The sequence below is a fragment of the Protopterus annectens genome, chromosome 1.part1 (genome assembly GCF_019279795.1).
Source record: "Protopterus annectens isolate FY-2018-M chromosome 1.part1, PAN1.0, whole genome shotgun sequence".
Lineage (NCBI taxonomy): Eukaryota > Metazoa > Chordata > Ceratodontiformes > Protopteridae > Protopterus > Protopterus annectens.
Window position 1 is genome coordinate 750,905,546 of NC_056726.1, and position 8,392 is coordinate 750,913,937.

Here is an 8,392-nt window from a genome sequence, read left to right on the forward strand (position 1 = left end):
TCAAGCTGCCATGTTTTTTGACCATTTTTGAAGGCACTTTAATCAGTTTTTCATCATGTTGTCAGCCCTTTCATATGTTCTTTAGTCTTCATAAGAAAGGCAAATGTTTCTTACCAGCCTTATGCAGTTAATTAAACAGGAAAAACATAGCAGCTCCGGAACTGACCTCTGCGGCTTCCTTCTTGTAGCCATCAATTCACTTTACTGAACTCTTTTTATTGTTGCCCTCTTTTTTTGTGTAGCCAGTATTTTTTGCAGGATGCCATACTAAGTTAAACTAAGCTCAGTTTAAAGAACTATGATCTTTAATAAAGTGACTCTATCAGAGCTACTAGACTAACCAAATTCAGTATATTGCTTTTAACTTCCAGATGTCATGTAATAATTAAGTTCTTCAGTTTCTACATGAGTGCAGCCTCCTTCATGAGTCTGAGCTCATCTTACCAAGAATTAATCTCTGGTATAGTTGTATCTCTCCTGAAGGGGGTTGCCTGACACCTGCCAGACTGGCAAACTGAAAGGCATGGGAGGGAGGGACAGAGGATCATAGAGCTGCCACAGCTACTCATAGAGTACAGTAATACAGTAGTAATGGAGCCTGTACCTCCTCCACATGCTGCAATTTTCTCTTATAGTTCAAAGTCTGTTATGAAGCTTGATCTAGTAGGTGAAGAGTCTTGCCTAAACCTGGCCACATACCTATCCCCACTGCTGTTCTTTTCCCCAGTTTCTACTAGGGTTTCCAAGAATAGTTCACCTACATACCAGCACATCAGCCTAGCCACAAGATGTAATTTGTGTAAGCCTGAGAAATCTGATAGAATTTTTTTCATCATTTTCACAAAATATAAAACACATCTTTCACATACTCATAATCTCTGGTATACCGCCTAATCTTTCAATAAGATAGTGTGTTATTACTTTAAACTCAATGTTCACAGAGGCCACTTTACATCCAACAGCAAATCTCACTGATCTGATAAATAGAGAATGGTGGCTGGCCTGTTTTGTTCCTGTGCTTTCTTGAGTGAGAAGCATTATGTTAATTTGGTTTGCTTGTCGTCATGCAGTCAGTTATATAGAAATCTGGTGACATAAGTTAGGTTCTTCTTTCCATTCTTTTATGAAAAAATCTAATTTTGAACCAGATAAACACATCTCTTGGTATTTAATGATATCTGAACTACAGACTAACAAAAATAAAAAAAGGATATCTTCGCTATGTGCTAAACTATCACATTGTCAGTATGGTGAACTTTTGTAAAGTTAAATACATGATGCATGTCAGGTGTTTTATTACCTTACCTTACATTCAAATAGTTTTATCATGTGATAACCCATTTTCATAGCATAATGGGAATAATTCTCTTCAACTTTTTCCCATAGTACAGTTTCCATATGTTTATTTCCTGTGTCACCTTGCAGCTTATTTATTTTAAACGATTTTCTTAGTATGGCCTCTTAAATGGGTTAACATTCATTTTTCATTGTTACATGAAGACTATTTCAACAATTTTGAGATGAAAATAAACAATATTGTAGGTTTTTGCAGCTAATCTTCATTAGCCTTTATTAACATATTTTAAGTTGTACAACCACTAACTGCCCCAAAATAGCTCTATAAAAAAACTCTCAGTGAATAGCAAAGTGTATCCCTTGTTCAATTTTTCTGTTGTCCTTTGTGACTTGTTTGGTGGGCTTAAAGTCTTAGAGGCATCAGAGAAGCTCATGCCATGGCTTTTATAAATGTAATTCACCGCCTTGTTTCCATGATGGACTTGGAAATATCCAGATCATTCCAGTATCAGTCTCTACCCTGATTTTCTTCTTGCAGACATGAAATAAATTTATTGTATTCTTTTTGTGATATCAAAAAATACTGCCCAGCCCTCTTATCCCTTGTAGCCCTTTTGATAGCTGCTTCTCCATCTCAGCAAAAAATGCATGCTAATTTCCTCTGGATCTAGGGCATTCTGTTAAGAATATTTCCCTAGCTAACTGACATATATCACAACTTCAGCGTCTTCTATTCTTTTGGAGAGGAACTTTTGTGTGCCAATTCCCTATGACTGTCTGTGATTATTAGCAGTGGGACCATTCACAAACCAATGCAGGCCTGGGGGAGGTTTGTGCACATCTATCTGTGGTATTATGTCATACAGCTATCAAAGAGTCAGTGGTCTCACCTTCGATAACCACATTGCCACAACAGTTAGGAAATCCTTCTATGTGGCACACCTTATCACTAAGGGCTTTTCATCCAGAAAAAAGGAGATCATTGTCATTATAGAATACAATACCCCATTTGGTGTGTACCTCTCAAGACATCTGCAACAACTGGAAAGGCTGCAGAAATACCCCACTAAAAGAATCACAGGCCTAAAGCAGATGCCCTATGCTGACCATCTAAAAAAACTCCAGCTATACTCTCTCGCATATTGTCAATCTCTGCTTAACATACAAGGCCATGTCAAACCCAGAGCTGTTGGACATGCTGCACTTAAAGTAATCCCAATCCCTCAGCGCCACACGCTCCAGGGATCTAAACCTTGTCATCACAATGAACAAAACATGCTGGAGAGATAGGTTCCTGACCCAGAGACTCCCCAGACTCTGAAATAGACTGCCCATATATGTCAAGCAGAGCGCCTCTTTGGCCTTCTTCAAAAGGAACCTTGACGATTGGATGGGAGATAGGAAATTCACCCCGGGGAACACATCAGTCACCCTGCTAGACAAGGGTCCAGGAAAGTAAATAGTGTGGGAAGAAATAGCCAGGGAATTGTTATGGCTAGGCTTGTTTAGACCCTAGCGCCGATAGCCTGGTACCAATCCTTGAACCTATGAACCTGTAAGAAGCACAGCTATCTGGTAGTTCTGTTATGAAGGGTAATAAAAGGTGCTCCCAAATTAGATGACTCATCTCAGGGCTTCTGTTTCTTTCACTGGCACAGCCTGCATTTAATGTCTTCCTGGCATAGAATGATTTTTAAATGGAAGGGATTGTCATGATCTAACCCTAATGTAAGAATGAGGCCTCAGGGGCAAAGCACATCTTTCTTCTGAGAACTATACCGTAATAATGTAGTTTGATAAAGAGCAGTATTTCTTTTCTTCTCCAGCAAGAAATCACTGCCATCAAATGTAATATTATGACATTTCTGAAAAAGTATGTACCGTACTGAAGAAAAAAGAAGTGTAAGACCTGCATGCATGTCTGAATCACTTTATTACTGAGCACAGACTAAGCAAGACATTCATGGGCAGTCCCTTATGTATGGGAGCACATGATCACTTTTACAGAAGTCCTAATCAGTGCAAGTACTGATCAGTACATAACATTGCCATCACTTTTTTAGAACAAAATATAACAAAATTCTAGAAGAAAATATAACAAAATATAAAAACTTCATAAGTAAGTAACTGTAACTGCTATTTAAATATCCATCTGGAAAGATAGTGAATATTGTTTCCTTTATTGCAGTTTTATCAGAGTTCAGAAGTTTCAGCTGGCCCTCTGTGATATTCCAAGTTCAGACAGGACTTTATTTCCAGGAACTTTAGGCTCATTCAGTTGTACAAAAGTTTGTTCTGTAGATCCAGAAAACAATTCTGGACTTACAGTTGCTTTATTTTCCATATCTGGTATGTCCATGTCACCAGGCATTTTAGATGCATTCTCTTATTCTGGAATGTTACTGCCCCTGATAAAGCAGCCCTGTCTCAGCTGATTAGAATGCCTACTGTATGAAACTTCATTTACATACTGTTTGGTTTATACTTTTTTTTTTTTTTTTTTTATTTTGTTTCATACTGTTTGGTATCTACTTCTCTGAAGTACAGGCTAACACAGAAGGCCTTTCGCTAACAAAGTTTGCAGATGACTGCAAACTAGGAGCCATAATCAAAACTCCTAACAATGTGAACATCCTACAAAAGGGCCTCACTGAGACAGATGCCTGGTGTCAAAGCCTTGGCCTCAAGCTCAATGCCAAAAAGTTCATTGTCATCCCTTTTGGTAAAAACTCTGTACCCATGAGCTACCATATAGGCGGTAGTCTACTTAACACCAAAAGTGTGATAAGAGACCTTGGGACACAGGTAGACAGTAGTCTCTCCTTTGATAATCACATTGCCACAGTAGTCAGGAAATCCTTCTATGTGGCACACCTCATCACAAAAGGTTTCTCATCCAGGAAAAAAGAGGTCATTGTTCCCCTCTACTCATCACTCATTAGACCCATTATAGAGTACAACGCCCCTTTTGGTATGTACCTCACAAGACATCTACAACAACTGGAAAGGCCACAGAAATACCTCACAAAGAGGATTACTGGCCTCAAACAGATGCCCTATGCACATCGTCTCAAAAAACTCCAGCTTTACTCTGTCGCATATCGCCTACTCAGAGGCGATCTCTGTCTAACATACAAAGCTATGTCAAACCCAGAGCTGTTTGACATGCTCCACTTAAAGAAATCCCAATCCCTTTGAGCTACATGCTCTAGGGACCTAAACCTTGTCACCACAATAAACAGAGCATGCTGGAGGGATAGATTCCTGTCCCAGAGACTTCCCATACTCTGGACCAAACTACCTATCTATATCAAACAAAGCTCCTCATTAGCACTCTTCAAGAAAAATCTTGACGATTGGATGGGAGACAGGAAATTCACCGTGGGGATCACTTCTGTGGCTCTGCTTGACAGGGGCACAGGAAAATAATTTTCTTGGGTGGCAAAAACCAGGGTACCATTTGGCTAAGCTTATATAGGTCCTAGGGCCAATTGCCTAGTACCTACCTATGAACCTATGAACATTCCCTTTCACTGTAAAAGAATATGACCCCAGTCATTCCCAGATATTCCCTAGAATTCACATAGGACCTCTCCAGCAGTATCCTTCAGATACACCAAGTCTTCTTTACGGAATGCTGTTAATTGTATGTTACTTACATTTACAACTCCTGTTTTAATATGGACAATAACATTCATTATGCTACACTACAGGAAAGCCGTGGTGGTACAGCAGTAGTATTGTTGCCTCACAGCAAGAAGTTCTCCTGTTCGATTCTCAGCTGGAGTGCCTTCTGTGTGGAGTCTGCATGTCCTCCCCGTGGTCAAGTGGCCTCCGAAAGACATGTGTGAATGGGTGTGCCTTCGCTGAAGGTTGGGTGCCAGGCTGGCAACTCGGCACCATAAAAATCTACTGCCAATCATTAGCGGACTGGAGTTCTGCTGTGGCGACCCCTAACCAGGGAAAGCTGAAAAGGCAAACAAACATGCTACACTACAGGAAATTGTTTCCTGCTACATTTCAGTGCTGTACTATACTGCAACATGGAAAACAAGCAATATTTGTCATCATCTTACAGCTTTGTATGCTAAGTCGTTTGCATTTGGATGTCCTGGAGAAGTAGTGTTTTGAATATTCAAGTTTGCTTTCATGTGATGTAAATGAGGTTCTCTCATCAGTGCCAGTAATTTCTGGTAAGCCATAAGAAATAAATATTCTTAAATGCCTAATGGTAGCTTAAGATATGATTTCTGTCACGTGAAGTGCTACTAACCATTCTAAGTAGGTGTCCACTACAGTCCTGAGTGCATTATCCATCCCAGTCTTGTGAAATCATTGTGCAGTCTTTCTCAACATCCACATGGAAATTCCCATGTGATTAATGTCGCTTGTTTTATTTTCTCATCCATATGATGTGGCATACATTCTGTGCACATACCTTCAATATTTTCATTACGCTTTTGGCCATCACAATGTCAGGGTGGCTTGTATTGAGTTTGTTCTACATACATATTCATACTTCCATTGGGCAATCGCTGAAGTACTGTACAAAATATATTCGGTACTTACGTATTATCGCAACCACATTTGCAACCTTGTCTAATTCATTACTTTTTCACAAAATGACTTTGTTCTTAAGTTAAAAGTAGCGGGTAAGCTGCTTATTGCTCTTGCATCACAGTTGAGGTGAAACCCAAACAGGACTCTGAAGCAGGTGTTTTTTAACCAACTGTCTGCAAGCGGACAACATTTTTCATCAATCACGTTTTTGAAAACAGAGTCTACAACTACTTGGTGTACTAAAATGACCAGAAATGCAGGGGACCTGCAATCCTGTATGTGTTTCACAAACCGCTAATGCCCCATGCACCTTTCTTTTAAACAAGGCATTTTGATAATGTTTTGCAGTAATTGCTTAAAACAAAGCAAACGTTTAAAGAAGTGGTCCCTCCCTTAGTCTATACATTGTTCGAGATGCCATCAATTACGTCATGTTTTTGTTGGATGTTCGCCATCCAAAAATTAATAATAATTAAAGTCCAATGTGTGTTTTTTCATCAGTCCTACCAGAAGTGCAAAGTACTTTTACATCACAGCAAATGAACCATACCTCCTTCCCAGCAGCAAGTTACGTAGTGACTCCACGTTTTGTTATTTTTCTTCAAAGAATTTAGTTTTCCTGAAGTAAGGCTATGGAAAAACTGAACAGTTGTTCACTTCAGTCTTATTAAATGTAAATGAGAAAACAATGTTTTAAAGGAGCGAATCCATTCTGAATTACACGACGTTAGAAATGTGGTTGCGATAATACGTAAGTACCACATATTCTTTCTTTATTAGATGTTCAAATGTTCTTTACGGCACCATTTCAAACTTTCATCAATGTTTATAGCCAACCTTCAGTCACAAAACTTAATGCCTTGACAGATCTACGTGTTCGTACTTATACTTAATGTAATTTCAACTTTAATGGGAATGTCCTGGAAATGTGCTTCAAGTAGAATATTCACTTTCTCAATGGCTTTATGTGAAGTTTCCAGAAAAGTGAATCGTGAGTCCAGCTGCATTACCATGACCTTTATCAGCTCTGTATTCAGTTTCATACTCGTGGGCTGAAACCATTATATCTCATGTCTAGATTTGCTGCAGCCATTATGCATTAGCTCTGTGATAACCAAACAAGTATATTAATGGCTTATTGTCAGCAACCAACTTGGATTTACTGCCATGAGATAATGATATAATTTCTTTATTACAACAAATGAAATATGCTTTATTGATTTGGGAATATTTTTATCAGCATGAGTAAGAGAGTAATATATGCAAACACAATTGTGTTTTCATCCCCTGTTGATAATATATGTTGAATCACTGGAACTATGGCATAGGATGATGTAGTCAAACCAAGTGACACTGGTATCTTCAATCTCAGCATACCAGCACTTTTATCGCATAGCATTTCTTTACATTCACAGGAAATGTTTTGCTGCATTTGTGTTTCTTGCCATGCAACATTCTTTTAAGGCAGATAACATTTGTGTGGTTAAGCATGGACTTTCTGCAGTAATTAATTACAACAAGGAAAGCCTATGCTTTTATAATGAGGAAACTCATTAGTGGCTTTCACCTTCCCATTGGAAGGTAACATCTCTTTCCTGTTTAGCTTATGCTCTATGCATTTACTGTGTGACTTGTTAGACTCACATTTTGGATTTTTTTATCCCTGAGTCAGCGGTTTTGCAGTCTCTGGAGCACTATATGTAAATTTCTGATAGGCATTTTTCTGTCTTTTCAGTAATATGCAGGGCATCCAGTTAAACTTATTCATTTAAATCCTCAAATAAGTGTTGCATTATTATTTGAAACATAGATGGTACAGAACCCGCACCAAATTGCAGTCTGTTATAACAGTCTGTGTTAAATATTCATAAACTTTTAGAATCATAATTAAGCAATACCTTTTGATAAGCAGTGGTTTCATTGGTTTTAGAAGACATGTGTCTGCCACTTAAAATAGCCATTAGATCTTCCACTCTAGGAAAGGGATATGCTTCACTGTTAGCCTGAATCATATTTGGCTTACACTAAATGCACATGCTATTACCCCTTTTACAATGGGAATAGTTGGAGTCGCCTAATCATTATACTTCACTAGACTAATAATAGCTTGTCAAGCTTTTCTAGCTCAATTTATACTTATTTTTTACTACAAATGCAAAGGTCTGCTTTGGATTGATGTCCTGATTCACCAAAATGGCCACCTTAAGACCATGCTGTGTTCCCCCAGTCCTCACAAAGATATCTCAGAATGCATTTCTGTCATTTTATCAACTAATTTAAGCTCCTACAGTGCTGTCTCACAAGCTTAAACTGTTTCCAATTTAAGAGGAATTTCTGCAACCACTTTCTCCCACATAAAGAAATACAATCTCCTTTTACCTCGACCAAAGGAAAGTAACCTTTTTGATTTTCATGGCATATATTTTCCCAGTACCGACAAACTCTTATCTGTGTATGCTTTAAGCTTTACAGTTGTATGTTTCAAGTATTTACTTGACAATAGTAACTTGAACATTCTTATTTAGTGGGAAAAGGC